Raw genomic sequence first — 27,302 nt, forward strand, 5'->3', positions numbered from 1 at the left:
TTGGGGCATCCATCTTCAGCCTACAGGCCCATAGTTTGCAGCAGACATTTCCCCAAAGCAGGAAAATTCAAAGTCAGTTCAGTCACTATCTGTTGTGTCCTGCAGAACGTCTCGCAGACTCTTTCATGAATCAGGAACCCCGAAAGATCATCTCACCTTAGGCAAGTTCAGTAGTCCTCTCTCTGCGGGTTCTCTGTGTCCAGTTTATGCAATAGTCCAGGCAAGAGCAGTTTCTTGCCCAAATGGCTATCAAACTCCATAAGGTGCCTCTTCGATGCCCATCTTCCTCTTGAAGTAGATTGGTGCTGCCAGGAGCAGAGTGTCTCATTGTCATGAAAAGTCCTATATCATATCCCCCTTTAAATGTAAAAGAACATTTATAAACTATATTTGGGAACATGGGCACAGTTTTTTCTCTCCAAACCGCTTCCTGCTGAATGGGGGCGTCGTTAATTAGGTCTTTCATAGTATAACCTGTGTGCTAGTTTCATATCAGTTGGCAGTTGAGCAAAGCAATTTTCTGAAGATGTTCACAGCAACCCTTCAGGAGGACGTGGTCCATCATACCAAATCGGAATAGAAGAAATGAACAGGGTCTCATCCTCTGTGAAAACAAAATAAGAAACTCCTTTCCAAAGCATCATATCCTTAGATCCAAATTCTGAAATCAAAATACCTTTAGAACATATGTGCAGGTTCAGCTTAGCAGCCCATATAATGAAATGTCTCTCTGTACTTAGCTCCTTCACAGTCAAAAATTTTAAAGAAAATACAATGTACATAATCCAGACTCTCTGTGAATTTTCCATTTTTACGTGGCTTATATTTCTTTATTTCTTTTAATCTCTTAACTATCTGTACTCTGTCTCTTTAAAGACTTTACCTTTTTTTTTAACATTAACTTTATTTTCTATATTCTTTTTCTTCTCTCTCCCAAGCCTACGTATATTCATCCAACAGTGTGACTCATTTAGTGGTCTGAATCTGTCCTATTGTGAATCTGCAATTTTTTACTATCCAGGAGCACTTTTGATTTACGCCTTTAAATCATTAGGCACTTAAGAATCTAAGCTGTGACATTCCTAGGTTAACTTTTTGCTTTTTGAGCGTATATCTTTGACCTGGAATAACTCTGCAGACAGACTGTCTTTGAACTCTCAGAGACCCGCCTGTCTCTGCCTCCCAGGCATTGGGATTAAAGGTGTTTGCTACTACACCTTGAACTCACAGAGATCTGTTTGTCTCTGCCTTTTAGGCACTGGGATTAAAGGTGTGTGCTACCATGCCTTGAAGTCACAGAGGTCTATCTCCCTCTGCCTCCCAAGTGTTGGGATTAAAGGTGTGTACTACGACACACAACAACTCTCTTCCTTTTTTGTTTTTTGCTTTAAGAAATTCAACTTTCAGCTTGCATATATTTTTAGCACACTTTAAACCATTCAGAAATTTTCTCTGTCTTTGAATCTCTCTTTACTGTATATCTCTCTTTTTCTGACCACATGAGTCCTTTATTTAGCAAGCAATCTCAGTAGGACTAAAAGCGTGGCTTTGCCAGCTAGATCCAGTCCATTCCTTAGCTTTCCAGCCTCATGGCGGATATACAGGCTGCAGCCATGTTTATAGCCACACCTCTATGACGTTTCAAGGTCCCTGCCAGCCAGCAAGCTACAACAGACAACACTCAAGTCCTCTCTCAGTAGCTGGCCCTCCTGTCTCAAACAGTCAGAGTTTGCCCTGGCAGGATGGCCCAGAAAGCCAGCATTTTTAAAACAACACAGGTTTGTTCCTGCTGCTGAGTCAGGAAAATTTCAAAACGGAGGACGTACCATTTTGTGCTAGCTCTGGGGCTACCAGGTAGGAGCGGCACTCAGCAGTTTAATTCTGAGACTGAGCGTGCAGCACAGAAATTTTTTTCATCCAAGTAACATCCAAATCTGACACGCAGAGCACTGCGCAGTCTGAAAACACGTCCCTGTATGGCGGCAGGAATCTGCCATGCTCTTCCGCCTGCCTAAGCCTGATTCTGCCTTCTGCCCAGGAGCAGGCGGGGAGCTCTGAGTCATCTTCACGGTCTCAGAGCACTCTCCTTCCGATCCCAAGCGGGAATACAAACATAAAGCCAGAGTTTGCACTGGCGGCACAGCCCCAGGAAGCCACGCTTTGAAATGACACAGCGTTTTTTTCTGCTGCTGTTGCCGAATCAGGAAATCTCTCTACAGCACGCCACCAACAAACAGCAAAAATCTGTGTTAAACTCTCTCTCCCTTATTTTTAAGCCTTCTCAGGTTTTCTAAGTGGGTTTAGTTAGCCACACGTCTGGGCGTCATTTGTAGTAATAGGGAGCGGCGGCGGGGCTGCGTCCCCAAAACCCCAGCCGCCTGCCCGGCTAGCTTTTGCCCCGAAATAATTACACAGACACTGTATTCATTTAAACACTGCTTTGCCCTTTAGCTCTGGCCCTTACTGGCTAATTCTGATATACCGATCAACCCATCTCTAACAATCTGTGAGCACCGGTCTTACCGGGAAGATTCTAGGTCGGAGCTTCATCGCGTGTGTCTGCCTAGGAGCGGGGCATAGCGTCTCTCTGCAGAAGCGTCTGCTCCCGAGAGGAGAGCTGAGTCTGACCTCACTTCCTCTTCCTCCCAGCGTTCTGTTCTATTTACTCCTCCCACCTATCTCCTAACCAATGAGATGGGCCAAGGCAGTTCCTTTATTAGCCAATGACCTTCCTCCATCAGCTTTCTTCTTTTTAATTTTATTTCTGTTTTATTTCTTTTTCACAGATTAACTTTAATGGGATCTAATTTATGATAGCAGATTCTGTGCAGTTCACTTGTACAGGGACTTTGATCACTGGTAGACATGTGAATTCTGCAGATATACAACCAAGAGACTCTGGTCCCTGCTCCACTCCAGCCCCAGGCCACTGATCTACTTCTCTCATTTGCATTTTCTAGAGTTTGACATAAATGGTATCCTACCCATGTGCTGTATTTTTTTCCCTTTTGGTCTTTTAACACATTTTTATAGTGTGTCATTTATATTCACATAGTGTATCATTTATATAATATGTGTCAATAAATCCTCATTTCTGTAGAGTGTTCTAGGATATGAATTTACTATGGTTTTTTATTAATAAGAAAAAGCCCTAAGCCAAGCAGTGATTTAATTAATACAGTTTCTTTGTGGTTATTTCAGGAGTCTGGGTGGCTGGGAAATGAGCAAGTAGCCTCCTACAACATCCCAGTCCAAATTTTCCTATTTTTTAAAAACATTTCTTATGGTTTATTTAACTTTATTTTATGTGCATTGGTGTGAAGGTGTCAGATCTTTTGGAACTGGATCTTCAGACAGTTGTGAGCGGCCATGTGGGTGCTGGGAATTGAACCCAGGTCCTCTGGAAAAACAGTCAGTGCTCTTAACCGCTGAGTCATCTCTCCAGCCCCAAATTTTCCTATTTTAAATTAATTTTTGTCTTCTTGTTTTGGAGTCCCAAGAGTTTATTACCCACCTCTCCCTCCATCCATATGTATGTATTAGATAGGGTCTCACTATATAGGACTATATAAGAAGCATGATAATCTCATGCTTCCAAATTCTCAACTTGCATGTAAAAATCTGGGCATGGCCACAGATGCTTTTAACCCAACACTGGAGGGCAAGACAAGAGCTTGTAATCAGTCAGCCAAGCTTGCCAAAGCAGCAAGTGTCTGGTTCAGTGAGAGACCCTAACTCAACAGAATAAGACAAAGAGCAATAGAAGATGAGACTCAACATTCTCCTCCTAACATTTGGCCTCTGCCTGTGCCCACTTGGGCACATGTACCCACAAACTCACATGCATGTAACATACATATATATCACACATATATAACATGTATATAAAACACACACCTAAAAATTAAAAAAATAAAAATTAAAGATCAGTTTTTTTTAAAAAGAGCACACATATGATACATATATACAGGCAAATACTCATACACATCAAATAAAACAATAAATCTCAAAAAATAGCAACAACAAAGATACCAAGGAGGGGTGGCTGCGACACTCCCACACCAGAGTCTGCTGCTGCCGCCATATTACTCAGTGGGAATATTTATTATGACCCTCTGAACCACTTCTGTGGACACTGAACAAAGAATATGACTAGGCAGGGATGGAGGACTTGCTAGCCCTGTCCCCTGGCTCTTCCCTGGCTTTATCTGGAAAAATATAGGCAGCAAGACAATCTGAGAGGCTAGACATGGTGGCAGATGCTTTAATCCCAGCACTTGAAGTCAGGAGGCAGAGACAGGCGGATCTCTGTGAGTGGAGGCCAGCCTGATCTACAGAGGGAGTTCCGGGACAGCCAGGGCTATGATAGTGAGACCCTGCCTTGAAAATCAACTCTCCTCTGGCATGGTGTGGGAGGTGCTTCTGTATATGTGCTGCTTTTTATTGGTTAATGAATAAAGAAGCTGCTTTTGGTCGATGGCTTAACAGAATAAAGCCAGGCTAAAAGAGATATACAGAGAGAAGAAGTAGAGTCAGGGAGAAGTCATGTAGCTGCCCGCAGGAGACAGATGCCTTCAGCTGGAGCCCATCAAAACTTTGCCAGTAGGACACAACTTCTTGGTGATGCCCAGAATGGAGATGGGTTAGCTGAGGATATAAGAGCTAGCTAGAAATACATTTAAGCCATTGGCCAAACAGTATTGCAAATAATATAGTTTCTGTGTGATTATTTCTGGTCTGGGCAGCCGGGAACAAACAAACAGCCTCTTACCACACACACCAAATAAAAGCAGAGGAGTTATTAAGTCCTGAAAGTGTGAACCAGCAATCAGTTTGTCTTCTGTCCCAGCACTTTCTAGCTGGGTACAGCTCAGACTCCAACATCCCACAATTATGGAACCTGTTCTTTCTGTTGCTGCATTTTCTGGGTGGTGGAGGCTCACTTCTTACTGGGCTCACAGATTCTTGAGTTTCTTTATTGACTTTACCCTAACTGAGTGGCAGTGTCATTTCAGAAGAGCAAACTCACTGCATATCCTGCATCTCTCCTGTGGGGAAGGAACCCTGGCTCTGGACTATGGATCCAGGAAGGTAAAGTCCCAGCCAAGGACTATGAGCTGGAGGCCAACCTGACCCACACAGTGAGACTTTGTACTAAAAGAAGAAAAAGCAAGAGGGGAAGAAGAGGCACATGTGTAAGTGCCTGTGTGCATGTGTGTGTGTGCGTGTGTGTGCATGTGCGTGTGCGTGCATGCGTGCGTGCGTGTGTGTGTGTATGTGCCCGCATGCATAGAGACATAAGTTAACACTAGGTATCTACTTGATCACTCTCCACTTTATTGAGGCAGTTTATCTCGTTGAACCCAGAGTTTGCCAATTCTGGTTAGTCTATCTAGACAGATTACTGGGAGGAGGTGGGGGTCCCTGTCTCTCCCCAGTGCTGGGATTATAGGCATCACCGTGCCTACTGGCTTTTACATGCATCCAGGGGCAAAAGCTTCACCCACTGATCCATCTCCATCTCCCCACTCTCTTCTTTATGCTGTTATCTGCTTATTAATCTTACTGTGTTGTTTTGTTTTCACTATGTAGCCTAGGCTGGCCTTGTCTGTCGATGATTCCCCTTCTTAGCATCCTGATTGCTGGGATTAAAGGTGTGCACGACCACACTCAGGAGGAACAGAACAGCCCAGTGTAAAGGCATTTCAATTGCATTTTAATAAATAAAGTCTACCTAAAGATTCAGAGTAAAACAGTCCCACTGGTCAGCCTCACAGACCAGGTTATGGTAACACACACCTTTAATCCTAGTAACCACACTAGTTGGCATAGAAACCAGGCAGTACATATCTTTAATCCCACTGATGCATGCCTTTAATTCCAGCCTTAGAGAAGAATATAAGACGGGAGGAGAGGGGGAGACAACTCTCAGAGACAGTCTCATTCTGAGATTCCTGGATGTAGGATCGCTATTTCAGACTGAGGACGAGGTAAGAGCCTGAGGCTGTTTTGCTTTCCGGATCTTCAGGTTGAACCCCAATTTCTGACCCCGAGTTTTTATTAATCGTGCTTTTCTCCAGGCGGATACATCAGACAGCACAAAGGCTGGGAGTCTAACAGCAGATCTGCGGGATTGAGGAGCCCTGAGGCTTAGTGGGCTGGGAGAAGGTATTGTCAGCGACAGATTGGCCCTGATCATGCAGGACTTCCGAGGCCCTGGCACACAGGGTGGACTTTAGCCTACTGCAGCTTAAGAAGTCACCAGCTATCTCAGCACAAGGATGGCAGAGGTCTTCTTTGTTGCCTTATCTAAAGGATTAGCTCAGCCAGTGGACTCTATCCAGCCCGCCTCTTCTCTTTATGGCTTAGTTGACTGTGGTCCCTCCCTGTTCACCCGGTCTCCATCCCTCAGAACAGCTGGCAGATAGAAAGCTGGCTCAGTAAGTATTTATGAAAATGAAAGAATGGGTGGATAAATGCTGTGGGCTTTGCTCTGGGTGCAGGGAGCAGGAATGCAAAATGAGCAAGGCGAGGAGTTGAGGCTGTGGGTTCACTGGGCTTTTGGGTCATTTGCTCTCCAAAAAGGGTGTTGCTATGCTCGAATAATTCACAACAGAGAAAGTTCAATCGCTGAATGAACAGGTGGGAGAAATTCTAAAGGCATGCAAATGCTAAAAGAAAAATTACTCTAGTTTTACTTGCTATTTTGTGTGCCTGTGTCCATGTCCACGTGTGTGTGTTGCAATATAACCCTCCCTGGCCTGGAACTTGCTACGTGGACCCATTAACTTCAATCTCACAATGATCTCACCTCTGTCTCTGAATTGCTGGGACTACAGGCTAAGCCCCATTTAGATGAACTAGTTTTTAAAATTACATTTACTGGTGGTTGGGGGCGGGGTGCACAAACCTAGAAAACAACTTTTGGGAGCTGGTTCTTTCCTTTGACCACGTGGGTGTCAGGATGGAACTCAGGGCAGTAGCCTTGGACACAGAGGTTGTAAAGCCACTTCACATCCCCTGGGCCGTCTTGCTTATCCCTGGATTAACGTCTAAGGGTAAGGACAATGGTTTGTCCTTATTGTTTTGCCAGTAAACCTCCTGCTAGACAGTAACCTAGTGATCTTCCTGGCCCCGTGAAACATCTCCACCCAGGGTTGGAGACACAACTCAGCTCACAATTCCTTTGATGAAAACCCACGTAGCAGCAGATTAAAGAGTTAGAAAAAGTATAAAATAGCCATGCTTCCCTGTCCCCCCATCCCCAGTGCTGGGGCTCAAACCCAGAGCCTTGCACTTGCTCGGCAAGCACACTACACTGAGCTAAACCCTCAACCTCAACCCTTATAAAAACAGCCTTGCTTTGCCAGGAAATAAACTTCCCTGAGCGGGATGGGCAGCCAGTGACCATTGTCCTGGAGCAGCCCATGGAAAGAACATGCTGGAAGGAAACAGGAACACCAAATGGGACCTGTGGGGCAGTAGGACCAGATAAGCTTGCTCATGGTGGCTTTGTCTTCCCACGTGGAATTATTGGGGTTTAAGGGAGATTCAGATACCAGTCTGTGGGGTTTTTGGTTCCCTTTGCTTTATTTCATTGAGATAGGAGCTTACTCTCTATCCCAGGTTAGCCTGGAACCCAGTATGTAGCCCAGGCTGGCCTCAAACTTGTGTATATTTTAGATGTGATCTAACCTGGTTCAACACATGAGGCTTATGCACTGGCTCCGTGTTCCCAAATTTCTTGGCCTTCCCGAGGGGCAGGGATTTGACCTGTAAATTTTACCAGTTCACCCCACTGAGTCAGTCAACTCTTAATACTTTTTTATCACATCATGATCGATTTAATGCAGTACTTAATTGCATTTTATAATCTATCTTCTAGAATGGAATTTTCTAGAAGTTCCATAAAGGGGCTTCCCTGATGGAGGAAGGTCATTGGCTAATAAAGGAACTGCCTTGGCCCATTTTATTGGTTAGGACATAGGTAGGTGGAGTAAACAGAACAGAATGCCGGGAGGAAGAGGAAGTGAGCTCAGACTCGACAGCTCTCCTCTCGGGAGCAGCCGCCTCACGAGAGACGCCATGCTTCCGGCTCCTGGGCAGACACACGTGATGAAGCTCTGAACTAGAATCTTCCCGGTAAGACTGGTGCTCACAGATTGTTAGAGATGGGTTGATTGGGATATCAGAATTAGCCAGTAAGGGTTAGGGCTAACGGGCCAAGCAGTGATTAAAAGAATACAGTGTCCATGTAATTATTTTGGGGCATAAGCTAGCCGAGCAGGTGGCTGGGGTGTTGGGGACGCAGCCCTGCCGCCGCTCATATTACTACACTTCCCCCAGGAAGTTTGACTTTTCACTTCTTCCTCTTCTACTTGCCAACTGGATTTATGAAAAGTTTGACTGAGATTTAAAAAACAAAGAGTGAGTGGGTCTAGGGATGAAAACTTGCCCTCAGGGTGCAGCCTGGCCCGGAGGAAAGCCGATAAATGACAAACGGATTGTCTGTACTTTCTGGGGTTCATAGGCATTCTGGTTTGTTCCTGTCCACTTTCCACAGTCCAGCCATCCAGAAATGTAGGCTTGGGATGTGTTTCAGGCAGAGCTGAGTCACACTGCACTGAAGCCCCGTGGCTTTCAGGTGTCTCTCCATACATAGCAGCAGGTCACATAGATTCAGTGTGCGTGTGAGTGAGTGTGTGAGTGTGTGTCTGTGTGTATATATGTGTCTCTGTGTGTGTGAGTGTGTCTATGTGTATATGTGTCTCTCTGTGTGTGTCTGTGAATGTGAGTGTGAGTGTGTGTGAGTGTGTATCTGTGTGTGAATGTGTCTCTGTGTGTGTGTGTCTGTGTGTGTATATGTGTCTCTGTGTGTGTCTGTGAGTGTGTGTCTGTGTGCGCCCGCGTGTGAAGCTATGCCTCTGAATTTATTTCAGTTTTTCTGATTACACAAAGAGGAAATCCTAGGCTCACCAAGCATATCTTCAGTTATTCCTGAATGCAGATGTAGCTCTCTTCATAGGAGATCTGGCTTCAGGGAGGGCCTTTGGCAGTCAAAAATGTCCACCTAGACTCAATATTCTATTTTTATTATTAGAAAGTGGTTACTTTCTATTTATAGCCAAGAAAATTCATTCTTTTCTGTCTGTGGTTGTGATGTAAACTTTAAAAGCAGTTCATAGACCAGCAGGATGGCTCAGCCAGTGAAGGATCTGACACCAAGTGTGAGGCACTTTATTCCTGGAACCCAGACTCCTTCCATACATGTGCTGTGATATGCATGCGCACATACTAATATACATATGTATGCACACACACAAACAATTGAATGTTAAAAATCACAAGAAAATTCATCTATATCTTTAAAACTGCAAGTGAATTTCAAGCAAAATATCATATACAGAGTATGGAGAAGATTTGTAATTTGTCAAGTATCCTGAGGTTAGCAAGATGTGGTGGTACATGCCATTAGTCTCAGGACTCCAGAGATAAACAGGGGAATTTGCAATGAGACCCTGTCTCAAAAAAATTGGAAGTCAGCACTCCTGTGCGCTGGGCCTTAAGCATGGAAGGAGTTGGAGAGGAGAGCCACGTCCAGCTCAGCCCTTGCGCACTTTCCTCTTTTAGTGGTGGGAGGGGACATTTTTCATGAGTTACATGTGCTTTTCTCTGGTTGTTTCCCTGTAGGGCATAAGGGCCTCGTCCCTGTCACAGCACAGAGTGGCCTGAATCAGAGCTTCTCAACTTCAGGCAACTGTGTCCTATCATTGGGATTTTTTTTAATTAATTAATTTATTTATTATGTATACAATGTTGTGTCTGTGTGTATGCCTGCTGGCCAGAAGAGGGCACCAGACCTCATTACAGATGATTGTGAGCCACCATGTGGTTGCTGGGAATTGAACTCAGGATCTTTGGAAGAGCAGGCAATGCTCTTAACCTCTGGGCCATCTCTCCAGCCCTCATTGGGATTCTTTATTTGGTTTTAGGACTTTTTCTTTTAATTTTTACTTTATGTGCATTAGTGTTTTCCTGCATGTATGTGAGAGGGTGTCAGAACCCCTGGAACTGGAGTTACAAACAGTTATGAACTGCCATGTGGGTGCTGGGAATTGAACCCAGGAGCTCTGGAAGAGTAGCCAGGCTGTTAACCATTGAACCATCTCTCCAGCCCTCCACTAATCCTTAATTATACCTTTTATATTCTTTAGAAAAGGGTGTCAGCTTCCTGGAACTGAGGTTATGGGTGGTTGTAAGCCACTTAACCACTGAGCGTGGTCCCTACTATCAAAGTTTTAGTGGAGAATAGACACCATGGACAGAAACACAGCCCGTGAGCTCTCAGAATTCTTCTCAGGGGGAATGGGTCCTTCCTTGTAGGGCAGTGAAGAGCAGATACTGGGCCTTGTCTGCTGTGTAGGGATCGAAATGAATAGGTAAAAGGAAACAGCTCGTTCTCTGGTTAGGCAGCATAGTTCCCTTTCTGACACTGGCCTTTTAGGGTGAGGCACTAGGGACCATTATGGGTCAGGTTCTCAACCTATGGGTCCCGACTCCTTTGGATTGAATGATCCCCTTTCACTGGAGAGCAATGGAAAACACAGATATTTGCATTACCATTCATAACAATAGCAAAACTACAGTTATGAGCCAGCAATGAAAATAACTTTATGGTTGAAAGGGTCACAGTGTCAGGGAGGTGGAGAACCATTGCTCTAGGGTAACACAAGCCACCGGTTCAGGCCAAGTGCTCAAGGTCTGTGTGCTAGAGAAGGGGTACTTGGATTTTTATTTTTAGCCTTTGATGCTATGTGTTGGTCAGCAGCCGCCAGGCAGGTTAGGACCCGAAGACATTCCCACCTCCACCCCTGACTCCCAAGCAAGGCTCCTCCCTCGAGACAGCCCTTCTCTGGTTCCAGTTCCTCACCAGAGCCTCACTCAGTACTCTGCTTTGCCCTAAGGCCAGTTGCAAATTTCATATCACATCTCTCCCCCAGAATGCTCCCTTTTTAGTGTCTGGGGAACCGGAGGAAGGAGATCTATGAAGAGGTGGGAGGTGGGGCTTCTGCCCAGGATGGGTTGCATGCTAGCGCTTACCAAGTCAAGATGCCCTCAATTCACTTCCCTGCAAACGTTTGCGGGCCCCTTGGGGGAAAAGCTCCTCCCCTTCAATAGTATCTTCTTAGAGAACAGCTCAGCAATTGGGTTTATGGACCACAAAGCTAACGATCAAAGGACACACTGCCTGACGCCCTCTGCTAAGTGGAGGAGCCCTGACGCTCTACAGGGCTGGGTTCCCATGTGGACCGAGCATGGAGAAGGAAGCAGGGTAATTTCTCCACCCAGGGAATTAAATGCGAGCGGAACCCCGCATCGCAGGCAGTCACGGCATGGACTACCAACAAGCAGAGCCTTGCCCTCTGTTGGTAGAGATGAACAGTAAGAACTCTCGTTCACAGCGAATGAGAAGGGAACACATGCAGCCAAACCTAGAAACCAAGACGGCAGTGCTTCAGAGACACCGAAGTAGACGTGGAATCACTCTTGGGCCCAGCAGCTCTGTTTCTAGTTAGGTACTGGAGAAATGAAAGTATGTCCACACGAAACTCACACATGATTACTCACTGCGGCATCTTTCACGACAGCACAAATGCAGATCAGCCCAAAGCCTCAAGCCCCACCCACCACCGAGACAAAAGCCTGACTGTCCATCAATTAGTTAATAAACAAGGCATGGTAAAATATAAAATAGTAGAAATGGGTTAATTTAAGATGTAAGAGTTAGCTAGTAATACAGCTAAAGTATTGGCTAAACAGTGTTGCAATTAATATAGTTTCCTGTGTGATTATTCGGGTCTGAGCAGCCAGAAAAAGAACCAAGCCTTTTTGGCCTACATCAGCATACATTGTTTTCTGATTGCTTAAATCAAGTACAATTTAATTGGCATGTTCTGACATGGCCCTCCTTGCTGGGCTGACAGTGAGCATCTCAAAAACTTGCTTAGGTTTAAGCCTCTTTCTCTCTCTCTCTCTCTCTCTCTCTCTCTCTCTCTCTCTCTCTCTCTTTTGAGACAGGGTTTTTCTGTGTAATGGTTCTAGCTGTTCTGGCATCTGTTTTGTAGACCAGGCTGGCCTTGAACTCACAGAGATCCTGCTGCCTTTGCCTCCTGAGTGCTGGGATTAAAGGTGTGCGCCACTACAGCCCAGCTTGGTTCAGTCTTACTTTCATTATTTAAATTTTTGAAGAAATATACTCTGATGAGATAGTCTTTTTCAACTGTTCTCTTTTTTTGTCCTGACAGTTGTTTTCTTGCATTGTGATATGTCAATATTAATGCAATCTATTTTTTTTAACTTACCTCTACATACCGTGCTTTGTTTAACTTGTTTAACTGAATAATTCAGCTAGGTGTGATAGCGCACACCTATAATCTCAGTACTCAGGAGGCAGAGACAAGCAGAGCTTTGTGAGTTCAAGGCCAGCCTGGTTTAAAATACTAAATTCCAAGCCAGGCAGAGCTACAGAGTGACACTTTCTCCCCACATCTCCATGTTCATACTCCTCATCCCCAAATAATCTGTCCTGTGACCTAAAAGTGAATCATTTGAAAATGTTTTTCATTTTGTTTTCACACTTACTACAACGGTAAGGTTTTTTTTTTTTAAAGAAAGAATGGAATGTCATGGTTACACCCATATGCACAGCATTTATGGTGTGTTATAACTGCACCATATATAGTGTGCCAAGTAGCAGGGCAAAGCAATCAGAGCAGACCATACAGTCTGTAACAACTGCATGATGCTAGCTAGCATAGGGCACAAGAGGAGCCATAAGCCAGACACAAACAAAACCATGGCTGTGTCTCAATTTAACGTCACGTATAGAGAGGAAAATTTAGCTCCTATACAGTTCTTTTAAATGTCTTCTAGAATATGGTTCTATTTGTTTTATCTATTTCAAATGCAATACTAAAGTCTAGTTTGTGAACCCTCCAAGAACAGACAGCTGAGGACTAATCCCTACAGCATTGCTTGTCAATCCTTCATCTTCTAGGCTCTCAGCTCAATGGAGACGAATTCTTACCCTCTGGTGTGAGCCTATCCTTGCTCAAAAGCATCTTGAAGACTAGCAGAGGAATGAGTGAGTGGTCACCATCTCTTCTAGGATGGACTAAACCTGACTCCCAGTGGAGGTCACAAACCTATCTTCCAGAGTGCTTTTCTAGTGCTGGGATGAATATCATGATGTCCATTGTGAAAGTCAACTCTGAGAAGACAGTTCTGAGCAGCTTTTATAAACTAAAAAATAATCAGGTCCTGGAGAATTAAGTAACATGAAGTATGACAAATCTGGCACTAACCACAGGATTCAAGGGTTGTGCTTTCCTCACCACAGCACAGCACAGCACCCCACAGTATAGTACAGCACCCACAGTATAGCACAGCACCCCACAGTATAGTACAGCACCCCACAGTATAGCACAGCACCCCACAGTATAGCACAGCACCCCACAGTATAGCACAGCACCCCACAGTATAGCACAGCACCCCACAGTATAGCACAGCACCCCACAGTATAGCACAGCACAGCACCCCACAGTATAGTACAGCACCCACAGTATAGCACAGCACCCCACAGTATAGTACAGCACCCCACAGTATAGCACAGCACAGCACCCCACAGTATAGCACACCACAGCACAGCACAGCACAACACACCACAGCACAGCACAGTACACCACAGCACAGCACAGCACAGCACAGCAAAGCACAGCACAGCACAGCACACCACAGCACACCACAGCACACCACAGCACACCACACCACAGCACAGCACACCACAGCACAGTATAGCACACCACACCACACCACACCACAGCACAGCACAGCACAGCACACCACAGCACAGTATAGCACAGCACAGCACACCACACCATAGCACAGCACAGCACAGTACAGCACACCACAGCACAGCACATCATTTCTAGTTCACACAGACATTTGCCTAGTCTCCTCCAATCGGGCTTTCTCAAGAATGAGGAGGGCCTTCTGCCTCTCTTATGGAGTTGGGCCTCAACTGTCAGCCATGCTGAGCTGGCTGGTCAGCTTTCCTCCTGAATTCTGTAACTCCCATGTTCTTCTAGTGTGTATTTTCAGAAGTGATACATGCCCTGGAAAGTGTAATAAGCAGGATATTTAGACCCTCGGTCTTGTTAAAATCCCTCACAACTATCTAACCTTTCCTCTGACTTTCAGTTTCCTTTACAGGTAAAGGGAGTGGGGGCCGAGTGATAAGTCTTATCTAGCGTGGATCTCTATGAGTCAATTGATACCTACCATACTTTATTACCTTTGGATTGCCACATCCCTTTATTCACACAAGCAATGGGAAGTTGCATACAGGGGCAGGAAGGCCTGGATCCTGAACCTTGCTATGAGGCCTACAACACATTCTATTAATAGACATAAGACACGGAAATACCAACTTATAGACATAGTCATAGGACAGCTGAGAATAATTTATTGTTGTTGTCTTATTCTTTTGAGATATCTCAATCTGAAGCCTGGGTTGAACTTAAACACATGATCTTCCTGCCTAGGTTTCTCAAGGGCTACAGGCATGCACTGCCATACCAGGCTTGGGAATATATTATAAGCAGAAGCCAAGCATGTGTGTTCATCCAGGAGCATTTCCTACGTTACTACAAGCCACTAGCCATTGCTCCAGAATGAAGGGGTGAGACACACGATAGAGAATGAGAGAATGCTATTGTCACTGACCACTGACCATGGTGTCCAAGGAGCTGTCAGCTAACCTTCAGTTATCAACAAACCTTTATTGTATCAATAATCACTAATGCAGCAATGTGTGTGTTGGTGTGTGTGTGTTGGGGGGTACTGGGAATTGAACCCAGGCAAGCACTCCATCTGAACTACATCGCTAGTATGTTTGTCTCTTTATAGTGTGACTCTCTACTTGTTTCATAGCTTAGAAGTTTGTCAGGGGCAACGTGGCTTGCGTCCTCCGGTCCCACATGTGCGGTGCAGCATGCCATCTCCTCGGGTAACCTTTGCCTGCCCCTAGGTACCAGAGCCTTGTGGTCAGCCCAGCCAACCCCTTAGGCTGTCTGATGGCAGAGGTGGCAGGCGCCAGTGGAAAGGCCAAGGTGGCGCTGGTGACGGCGGAGGGTTCCTTCTGCCCGAAGGAACTCCCATAAGCGGGAGTTTGAGTCCCAGGCACTGGGACTGACTGCTGACGAGCTTCTCCATCATGAAGGGGTTAGGCTGCAAGGTCCCCCAGGAAACCCTACTCAAACTGCAGCCTATGCTGCAGCCCTCACTTGCCTCAGGTTTGGTAGGGGGAGTCAAGAGCAGGAAGGGGGCCTGGGTGCCAGGCCAGAACCAAGCTCAGCCCTCCCCTGGCTGAGCATTGGGACGGACGCTTGCCTCTTCCCCCTGAGGCACTGCGGCCTGTAGCTGGTGCTGACCGCCGATTTCTTTTACCTCTTGGTGGAAGATTCCCTACACGGTGGCACATAACCTGTACCAGTGTGCTCAGTGACCTCTACGCCATGGGTATCACTGAGTGTCAGCCAGAGCATGAAAGAAAGGAAGGAGAAAAGGTAACACCGCTCATGATCAAAGGTTTTCCTGATGCTGCAGAGGAGGGAGGAACCGCACTGATAAGTGGACAGTGGACAGCCCTTGGATTATCCCCGGTGGGGTTGCCACTGCGGTGTGTCAGCAAAATGAATTCATAATGCCTGTTAGTGCTGTGGTAGGAGATGTCCTGGTGTTAACCAAACCCTGAGGAACCCAGGTTGCGGCCAGTGCCCGCCCATGGTTGGGTAATCCTGAGAAATGGAATAAATCAAGATGGTGGTTTCCAGAGAAGGAGTAGAGCCAGCTTATCAGGAAGCTATGTTCAATATGGCTACTAAACAGAACTGCTGCCAGCTTGATGCACCCATCTAATGCCCAGGCAGCCATGGACATCACAGGCTTTAGACTTTTGGGACACTCTCAGCACCTCAAACAACAACAACAACAACAACAAAATCAAGTGTTCTTCGTCATTCATAATCTGCTAATCATTGACAAGAAGGCTGCCACTGGCAAAGCCAGTGGGCGCTTTGGCCTCCTCCCAGGAACATCAGCTAAAACCTCTGGGGGATTCCTGATTTGTCTGCCAAGAGAACAGGTGGCCCGCTTTTGTTCAGAATCAAATCTTCCAAGTATGGAGAGGGTCACCAAGCATGGGTTGTTGGCATTATGGAGAAGGGAAACTGGACAGCCCCGTATCATTGACAAACCTCGGGTGATTGAGGTTCTACCTAAGGGAGCTGCTGCCGCAGCCGCTGCTGCTCTGGCTCCTGATAATTCTGAGCCTAGTTCATGAAATGGAATAGCAGAAGTCTTTGGGAAAGCACAGCCATTCCGCACACTCATGGACTGTTGACGGGGGTTGATTTTAAGACCTTTGCAAAGGCTGCCTGCATAGTGAGTGCTTCCAGGTGCCTTGATAGTTCCATCAGAAGCTGCCTGTGTGAACATCCAGGGCCAGAAGTAACACCTAGGGGAGGGGGGATGTGTGTTCATCAGTTGCGTGACTGAGGAGCAGAAGCCTTTTCCCAAAGCAAGATGAGACTATTCCAGGTTGAGGGATTTTTCTTTGCCCTGAGTTGATTCATTTCTGCACAGAGAGTAAAATTATTAGGATTACAAATCCTAATAATACAAATATACATACAAAAAGAATAAACTGCAACATAAAAAGGAAATTAGAGTTTGGCCCAATATATTGATAAGTCTAAATTGTTAGAGCTGATTTGTTGTCAAATTCGTTATTAATCTTTCTGAGAAACCGCCTCTTTTCCTGTTCTGGACGAGAGTTGAGCAGCTTGTCCAGCTAGGGAAAGAAGACCGCAGCCCCTGACTTGGTCTCTGTCAATGATGTCTCTTCCTCTAACTCTGGCTAAGGACTGGAAGAGGCTGAGCAAGCCTCAGAGCCAGGTGTTGGTGCTCATTAATACACTAAATCTTATGCTGAAAATTCCCAGAGGTTTAGTTAATAAAGGAAATTTCTTACAGCTAAGTAAATAAAAGGGGCTTTGTTGGAAAAAAAAAAAAAGAAGGCTATCAGGAATGTGATTAAGAAAAGCCTGGCAGTATGTAGAAGGCTAATCCCGCCTGGGGATAAGGCCACGGCCACAATTTAGAGTCAAATCTGAAGTAAGCTTTAATTAGATACTGGCCAGGCTGATGGACTCTGTGGTTTCCCAGAAAATGGCCCCGAGTCATGATTTGGAGGGGCTTAAAAAGGCAAAATCCATAGTTCACTGCCTTTCCTGCGAGGTCCAATCACGGGCAAGCATACATCCTGACGTATTTCCTGCCCACGTACCTCCCACCTGGTGCAGATTGGCTACACAAACTTGTTTAGGGGAGTGAAGACACATGGCTTGTTATCTCCCATGAACCATTGCTGCCAGCGTTTCAGAAACTGTGTCCTTGGGCAAGGGGCTTGCAGACCAGAGGCCTTTTAGTTTCACAGACCTCTCAGGCACAGTGATTAAGACTTAACACATAACTTTGACCCTCACAGAAGCCAAGACCCATTGCTATTGCTTCATCCACAGTGAAGAGCCCAATGCCTTCCTTTAGTAAATACTCACAAAGCATCAGTCTATATAAAATGTTTTCTTTTACATTTATTTGTTTGTGTGTGGAGAGATACACACGCCATGGCTCAAAAGTGGAAGTCAGAGCACACTTTGTAGGAGTTGGTTCTCGTCTTCCGTCACTTAAAACCCAGAGATAGAAACAATTCATAAAATAAAAGCATGTCTATAGCAAAACAAATGGAAGGAAAATTATCTCCTCACAACAAGATAGCATTGAAATGGAGCACAAATTTTGGCTTTTGAAAAAAAAAAAAAACTCCTTGCCAATTTTATATATTTACGATAACTTCTGCTGATTCAGCTCCCCTGCCCAGGCAGGATTGCAAATTCAGGGCTAGACAGCTTCTCTGATACTATGGGCGAGGTGAGAGCTGCTTGTGGGGTGTATGGGAGGGGTGTGGGGTGTGGAGGTGTCGGGGGGTGGGGGAGAGGTGTGTGTGGGTGGGTGTGGGGTGAGTGGTGTGTGTACCGGTGTGGGGGTGTGTGAGTGGTGTGGAGGGGTGGGTGTGAGTGATGTGTGTGTGGGGTGTGGTGGTGATGCATTCAGGGCTTACAAAGACCACAGGGGGTCCTGAGGAATTTAAAACTAGCGAGCCACCCAATCCCAGTGTGAGGAACAGGAGACGCCACATTGGGAATGAGCACGTGGAGAGATAGGAAGGACATTGTTTCCTGATTAACCTTCTTATCACCAGGCTAAAAATAGACTGATTATTAAATAGTGTTGCATCAGCCAGTACAATCCCCACTTTATTGGGGATGGTCACTGTGTAGAGTAACATCTGTGACGGAAGTAGAAATGATCAGAAGAATCAACACTCTAGATTTTTCTATTCTTTTTTTAAAAATTTTATTTAAATAACATTTTTCATTTATTTTACATACCGACCTCAGTTTCTCCTCTTTCCTCTCCTCCCAGTCCCCTCCCCCCTTCCCACGCGGCAATCAAGGCTGGGTGAGGTGATTCAGATGGGGAACAGGTTCCCAAAGGCCAGCTAAGCTCCAGGGACAGGTCCTGATCTCACTGCTAGCGGCCTTTCAAAGAGTCACACACATGCAGAGGGCCTAGGTCGGTCCCATGGAGGCTCCCTAACTGTTGCTCCAGAGTCCATGAGCTCCCACAAGCTCAGGTCAGCTCATACAATCCCTCTGCTCCCGTTTGGAGGAAGGTGGGAAGTGCACAGCCTTGTGGGTTTTGCCTTTAACTGATGTAATTTGTGGTCAAATTTGGGGATCCCAGGCATGGACCTGGTCAGTGTCCATTGTCCTGTTTTTAAAAAAAGCTTGCTTCAAATTTGGCTTAAGAATTATAGTAGTAGTTTTAGAAATTAATATGGGTAAGTGAAAAGCTAGATTAGTTAAGAAATTCATTAAGGCCCCAAGGCTATTGATCAGTATTGGAGAGTTTCAAACTGAGGTGATTTTTACTCAAAAGCCCCCAAAGCTCCGCACACCACGAAGTGCAAGTTTCTGGTTTGCTTTCGCGGTGCTGGGCCTAGGACTGGCGGTTGAAGCCAGGGCCTTGTGCATATTAGGCAGGCACACAGCCACTAAGCTAAATCTCCAGATCTTTTTAATTCTTCACATGTTAAAACAGGATTCCACTAAGTTGCCTGGGCCAACCTTGGATTCACAGTATAGCCGAGCCTGGCTCTCCAGTGGTCCTCCTGCCTCAGACTCCTGAGAAGAGAGGCTGACAGGCCTATGCTACCTGGCCTGGCCTTTTACTTTGTACTGGAACCCAGCCAGCTTTGCGATATGCTTCTGGCATTAGTCTCAGCACGCTATGTACTCAGCTTGACTTTGAACTCACGAGATCCACCTGTCCATGCCTCCCAAGGGCTGGGATTAAAGGTATGCGCCACCACACCTAGCCTCACATGCCAATTCTTAAAGTGTCACTCAGAAGTGACACATTTCGTCTTCCTTCCCGTGCCTTTAGTCAAAGCAGGTCCCTTCCAGGGGCTGGGGAAGGGCCTGCTACCACATGGCTGGAAGAAAACAATCTCCTTTTCACCTACCCTGTCAATCACTCTTCTACTTTCTGCAGTTTTATCTTTTCTAGAAAGTACTATAGATGGACTCAGTGTGTAGACTTTTATGTTAAAGAAAATATTTGTGCATTTTTTGTGGCTATGTATGTGTACCATGTGCGTGCAGGAGCCCAGATGGGTCTGAAGAGGGCATCAATCCCATAGAACTGGAGTTACAAGCAGCTGTGAGCTGTCATGTGGGTGTGGAGAATAGAATCCGGGTCCAAGAGCAGTGAGCATACTTGACTGCTAAGCCATGTCTCCAGCCCACCCAGTTTTCTTTCCTCTTTTTTGTTCACCTAACACAATGCTTTTGAAACAGCCTTGGGGCAGCATCTCTGCCTGTTAGACTAGTCTGTTCTTTTTAAGTGCTTTGTAATGCATAGTTCTTCCACAAAGCCACAGGTGTCCAACCTTTGGACACTGGAATACAATGCTTCATCTACAAGTGTGCTGAGCAGCATTCATAGGGGTCCTGAATGTGGTCCATGGACCACAGGTTAGACACGTCTGGTAGTCTCTCTTTCTCTCTCTCTGTCTTCCTCTGTCTCCTCTTTCTTTGAGAGAGGTGCCTTGCTGGGCACCTCAAATCTGTCCTCTGACTCAGGATTCAGACCGGGCTGGCCTTGAACTTGCTGTCATCCCTCTGCCTCAGCCTCCAATGTACTAGCGTAATAGGCACAAGCCACCATTCCAAGCCCAGAGTCTTTGATTTTAAAGGATTTTTTTTTTTTATGATTCGTGCACCCACTAATCCATCCTTGCTTTAGTAACTGCTTACTAGCTGTGGGCCAGACCCGAGCACGGACTATCAGACACGACTACAGTGCTGTCGGTCCTCACAGTATGATACTGAGCTAACTGGTCCCTTTATGTTGATGGGGGGGAGAGGCTATGGAAGTGAAGGGGCCAAGCTCAAGCCACCAGGGACAGTGAATAGTGACATCCAGGGTTCCATGTCTCTTCCTTCTTTTCGTGACAGGAGGTTCTTGTTCACCAGAATCAATATGTATCATTTCTTGATAGTTATAGAATGATTTCCTACGAGTTCTTTAATGTAGGGCCCAGGTCTGCCCTTGTTCCTGGGGTGCATCTTGAGGACAGTTTCTGGTCAGCCAGCTAAAACATTCTGTTTGTTCCTGTGCCCCTTCTACCCTGCCTGGTGATTAACTGTACGGCATTGTTGACTTCATCTTTGGTGTGGTAATTTCCCACCTGCCTTGGCGGAAATCCTTGTGCAGCAGCGAGGTATAAAAGGATTTTCCCAAGGCTGATCTTCTTTCGAATGACCCAGGTCTCTGTGTGTTCTTTCAAACTCCAGGCCCTTGCCCGGCTCGCACACGAACTGTACCGAGGGGGTAACACAGAATCAGGTGTTACACTTTAATCTTTGCAACTTCCTAAGGCAGAAATTATTATCCTAATCCTCCCATCAGGATACAGAGGTTCAGACACTGGGGTAGACTCAGGCCTGCCACGGTGATTTGTGAAGAAATAGCAGGGAAGTGTAGAAGAATGCCTCCTACCAACTGACGGTGCTGGATGATTTGATAAAATCAGTAAAAAGCAGCAGAGACATTTACTCCTGGTATGGCCCTGTCTTTCTAATCCGAAGTTCCTGATCGCCATGCCAAGGGTTGCATGATGTCACAATGCCGTTTTCAGAGCCAAAAGCTGCCAGGGCTTTTACCTACTGACACAGGAGGACTTTGCCCGGGAGGATCACTACACCACACACCCAGGATCTGCTTCCCAAGCTGGAAAACAGACGGCTGTGGGTGCTGAAGTCTTCAGGCTGAGAGTCTGAAGACACTTGGAGAACTTTCCTTCCCAGCAAACTGCATTCTGGGGCAGAGGCTCAGCCAGGCAGAGGCACAAGTGGGTTAAACACGCAGCCCCCACTCTGATGTGTGGGCAAAAGGCTTCCTCTCTTGGCTTTGAACCCATTATCAAAATGTTGCATTAGTCAAAATGTAGAAATTTCCTTACTGTCCATTGATGGATGTCTAAAGAAACTGGTATAGATATATAATATTACTTAGCATTAAGAAAGGGATAGGGGTCCTCTATTTTGAGATTGTGTGGAACTGGGGAGATAGTTTAGTGAGCGAAGTAAGCTAGGCAGAAAGATAAATATTGCATGACCTTCCTCGCATGCATGCATTAGCGTACATTATATGTGTGTGTTCACTGCTATTATGAAAGACCTGAGGATGTACGCAAAAGAGATTGCCAGGCAGGGTGGCCCAAGTCTGTAATCTTGGTGCACAAGACACTGAGGTGGGAGGAGTCTGGGTTTGGTGATAGCCCTTATTTCAAAAAGTGAAGAGAAGAGGGGGAGAGGAAGAATAAAGGGGAGATGGGGAAGAGGGCACACACACGTGCACACGCGCACACACATTCTCTAGGATTGACACACACACATTCTCACGGACTGACCAAGCTTTGGAGATGGCCCTCTTGGCTGTCACACCACAGTGGAAGAGTTTGTATGCGAGAAAGAGATCACAATCACAAAACTAGAGGACAAAGAGAGACAAGGGGGGTCTCATAATCTCTCCTCTGTGAGGACATTTCTAACTGACCTGAGACTCTTTACCTAGTCCCACTTATTAAAGGTCTTGCCATCTCCCCAAATTGCCACAATGAGGACCCAGTTTCCAATACGTGGATCTCTGGAAGCCACCCATGTCCCGGCCTCAGTCACATGGAGTCTGAAGGAGTCACAATAAAGAGAATGAGGGGTGGGTGGGTTAGACAGAGAAAAGAAGGTTAAAAAATGTAACTAAGATACCCAAAAAGTATAGTTAAGAGTGTATTAAATGCTAAATATTTGCTGAAAGATCTGACGTTACTATACAAACAGATACAAGGGATGATAGATTATTTCTTTGTCTGTGCAGGAACCAGTTCCTTGTGCATACCAAACATCATAGTGCACACCTTAAATGCATACAGTTGTAGGGGAATCTGCAGTTGTCATGGTTTCCAATGTCTGGCTGAGTTGAGCAGGAACAGGTCAGGACCAACATCAGGACCCTGTAAAGATCTCAGTGGGGCCGGTTTCCTGGAGGCTGAGTGGAGGGAGGGGTTGGAGAGAGAGCTGGTACTGGCCATCCAGGAATGTTTGACAAGCTACAGCCTGATTGAGCCTGCTGACTGGATGCCCTCATGCCCCACGCTGTGGCTATTAGCCTCCACTGGTGCCAAGGGGTTTATTTTTCCCTCTGTAAAGTGTGTGAGAGGCGTCCATGGAAGCAACTAATAAATACTTAGTGAACCTTTGTAAGTCAGGCAGCCACATTCCAAGGCCACCCTGATTTGACAGCTCCACAGATTCTCAGACATGCTACTGTCCCATCTCCATGACAAGAGGAGTTGGCATGGACTGGTCACAGGCAGCCGTTAGGAGCAAATGCTCAGTGTCTGACCTAGTTACACCCTCTGATTTAGAGACAGAGAGAATGTAATATCTGAATTAGGCCTTTGTCACCTAGGGAGGTCAGTCCGTCCATCCATCCATCCGTCCGTCCGTCCGTCTGTCCATCCACCCTTCCATTTACCCATTCATCTTCAGCAGTGTTTCTTCACTTCCGGGCACTGAGAACGGAGAGGTGACTCATGGCCTCTCTTTGCTATCCAGAAATCCACTATTCACTTCAGCTATTTAAATGACATGTTGGTAAAAAACAAAGCAAAACACAACACAACTTCTTACACACTCATTTGCTTGTTTTAAGAGAAAACCAATGGGAATGATATTAATTTTATTGCATCAATTTTTTTTTTGCTGACTAGAACGCCAGACTTAAAGTGGATATAAGTATAAAAATAACCGGATTCTTACAAATAATACTTTGCTGCTACAGTACTGAATAATTAGTGGAGGCGACTTTATAATACAACTTTAAATAACATTCTCATGATGGGTTTCACACAGTCAACGTGGGTGTCAGGTTTCAAAGAGTACAGAACAAAACCCAGGACAATGGCAATGGAGTTCGTACTGCAGCTTCATCTCCATTTAACCGTAAGGCCAGCAACACACACACGCACACACACACACATCAGCTCACAGCAACTCAGGGTGAAATGGTCAATTTCTCTGTAGAACAGGCCTATGTAATGCCCAAAGACAAGCGAGTGCATTCAGTTCCCCTGACAAACCACTTCCACCCCATTCCCAACAATCCAGGACAAGGGCATCAAGCCCTTCATTTAATCGACCAGGCAGTCCCTTGGAAATGCCCATGTGACAGGGGCAGCCCAGGACCCGCCTCTCTTCATACCTAAAGGTCTCCCTTTGGTTTCACAGGCTATTTTGTGGGCTAAAGTCTCCATCAGACATAAAGAAGTGTTACTTCACTGGGTGGTGGTGGCGCACACCTTTAATCCCACCACTCAGGCAGAGGCAGGTGAATCTCTGTGAGTTTGAGGCCAGACTGGTTTACAGAGCGAGTTCCAGGACAGTCAGGGCTATTACACAGAGGAATCCTGTGGAGACACTTAAGTACAATGAGTTGATTGGCATTTAATACTTTAATGTTCCTATTATTTTAACCAATTATTTAAAAAAGTTTAATGTTATTATTTTAACTTTAATGTTCCTATTGTTTTCCCCTTTGGGATTTGAGAAAAGAAAGAGCACGCATACCCAGCGATAAGCTACAGAAGCATTTCTGTCTCCTAACACACTGGTGAACGCTTTAGAATGATACTGTTAGGAAAGAAGAAATGACAGGGCTGGGGTGTGATGCGGCTTCACAGCATGGCACAGCACTTGCCTGGTACGTGCACGGCCTGGGTTCCTGGCCCTATCTTCCAGCAGGAGGAGGAGGGGGGAGAGGAGGAGGGGGAAAGAAGGAGGAGCTGGAGGAGGGGGAGAAAGAAGAGGAGGAAGAAGAAGAGGAAGAAGAAGAGGAGGAGGAGGAGGAGGAGGAGAAAGAAGAAGAAGAAGAAGAAGAAGAAGAAGAAGAAGAAGAAGAAGAAGAAGAAGAAGAAGAAGAGATATGTATGTCCATTTCTAAAAACAAAAGCTTTTAGGTAGATGACAATGTCTCTGCTACTACAGGCTGTTTTAAATAAAATATGAAAACATAGAACTTTGTATTCTTCTTCCCAAAGAAGTGCTTTGGTCTCGAAGAAAAAGAATCAAGATAAATTTAGAACTATGTGAAAAGCCCCTAGTTTTGAGTGTACTGTGGGACACGTAGCTAAGGACAACTTGGCTGTATAGTTTTACCGCTTTAGGCCCAGTCCCACAGTTACAGAGACCTTGGCACATCACTCTTGGGCAAGGTGGCTTAAGGAGGCATCCAAAAGCCACGTGCCAGGGGTAACCCTAGTGTGCCCTCTCTGGAGTTCCACACTTGAATAGGCAGCATTTTTGAAGACTTTACTCTTGGTCGTCAGCCAGTCTCCTGTGGCCCAACTTTATGACTTCCTCTTTTAGACCATAATAGTCATCTTTGACCTCAAAATGCTACCAGGCAGCTTGCCTGCACCAATCATACACCAGTTCTGGCTCAATAAGACTTAGGTGCTTCTAAGAATAACCTCCCCAATAAGGAAGCTCCTTCGGCACCCCAGACACTCAACTACGTTCCCAGCTCCTACAGGTTCACATATTTAATATGCAGGAGCCATGGCCTCAGTTTGAGAATAATGCAGGCAGCCCTCAAATGGGCGCCTCAGTCTGGTTATGCTTATCAAAAAACCCACCTAGACCATTCCCTTTCACTTCTGGCAGCCCAAGCCACGTACCAATATACTTCTTGCCAACTACAAACACATTAATATTTTCCTTTTTGAGACGGGTGTCATGTTCTGACTTTCTGAGGGCTGGGGTCACAGGAGTGTAACACTGCGCCCAGTTTATGTGATGCCCAGGATCAAACCCAGGGCCCGCACATGCAAGGCAAGCTCTCTGCCATCTGAATTACATCCCCAGGCCCCTCTCTGAACGCTCATCATCAACTATCACCAAATACCTTGCATAGAGCTTGATTCATAGGAACACATGACACTATTTATCCTTATTTTCTTCAGAGATGGGCCCCAGGTCATGAGCTGCCTTGTGGAGCAATGAAAAAAAAAGACCCCTTGGCATTTACACTGAACTCAGACTGGATTCCAGAAGCACCCCTTTTCTTATTCCTGAACCCCTTAGGGATAGACAAGTTCTGCCTGGCCTGGCTCTTCTGCAACAAGCATCTCCTCTTCCTTCATCATGGGACCCAAATGCAGGACTGTGACATATCTACACATGTGAATTATGTGTTCTGAGTGTGCGGACCGACTGTGAGCACTTGTGTCCTGCAGAGAGTCTGCATGTCTAGGCGTGTGTTCATTCTGTCTGTCCTGCTCAAGGGCTGCCGATGTCCTGTCTCCAGGCTCCATCTGGATGTAACCCTGAGGAGGACAGCACCCAGACACTGCATTCCTCCCATGGTGGGCAGAGAGTGCCAGGTAAGTCCTATCTCTTTTACAAATTCTTCCAGCCTTTCTACCTCAAGCCCCATCCCCAAGATGGTAGACTCAGTATAAATTCACCCTTGCTCGGTGCTCTCACTTTTACCACAGTAAAAAGGAACAAAATGAAATACACTTATCAACTCTATTTGGACCAAACTCACGAGCCAGCAAGCATTTTTGGATTCACAGGACACTTTTCTGCTCACTGGGATTCCTCCTAGGACTTTTTTTTTTCTTCTTCATTGTGTGGGGCTTGAGGCTTCTGGCCCTGTACAGGCGCTCACCAGCTGGGATGCCAGCTGAAGGCATTAGAAGTGTGCCTAGGGACAGCCGCCACACTGGCTCTTCTCACAGCAGTAAGGCTGGGGACAGACAGGGACACGGAGGGAAGGGCTAGAACCAGGTTACCTCACAGGGGACCTGAGCTCAGGCAAGCGGTGCACAGGAGCTCACAAATGTACAAGGAGCCACCAGTTCCACAGTGGGGCAGAGGCGAGACCCATGGCTTCTAGATGCCAATGCATCAGCCAACAGCAACAGAATTCTCTGTACTAGTGAATGCATCTGATGATTAAAACCCACTGCACCTGACTAATGGTCCCAAGCGGTGGAGACTATGGGACACAATGCACACTTAAAACAGGCTGGGGACCTGCACACATTTCGGAGGAACCAGAGAACCCCAAACAAATACACACAGATCTATTTCAAACAGCTGCCCTGTTTCCAGAAAGATACACCCCTGAATTCCCAGCTACGGGGGGGGGGGGGGGGGGGAGAAACGGGGGGGGGGGGGGACGGGGACAATGCTTTGACCTCTTCATCCAAAACCAGGATATTCCACACACTGATAAATGACTGTAGTTCCGCAGAGCACAGAGCCTCCCCCGCCACACACACACACACACACACACACACACACACACACACACACACACACACTGAGCTCCCACAATACAATAAACAAGACACAAAACTTCCATTCCCCAAAGCAAGCTCTCAGACCCCTGGCGGGCCAAACTTCTCTCTCCAGGGGGCGCTGCACAAGAACACAGACATACTGATAACCGGGTGAGAGAAATGACCAAGTTCCCTCTCCAGCGAGTAA

The 27,302-nt window shown here is 46.1% G+C and overlaps 1 pseudogene; it reads left to right on the forward strand.

Annotated features, from left to right (window-relative positions):
* Positions 1-15,134: 15,134 nt before the first annotated feature.
* LOC142839351 (selenide, water dikinase 2-like) lies at positions 15,135-16,402 on the forward strand (annotated as a pseudogene).
* The last annotated feature ends 10,900 nt before the right edge of the window (positions 16,403-27,302 follow it).

This window comes from Microtus pennsylvanicus, chromosome 1 (assembly GCF_037038515.1).
Source record: "Microtus pennsylvanicus isolate mMicPen1 chromosome 1, mMicPen1.hap1, whole genome shotgun sequence".
In the NCBI taxonomy this organism is placed as follows: domain Eukaryota; kingdom Metazoa; phylum Chordata; class Mammalia; order Rodentia; family Cricetidae; genus Microtus; species Microtus pennsylvanicus.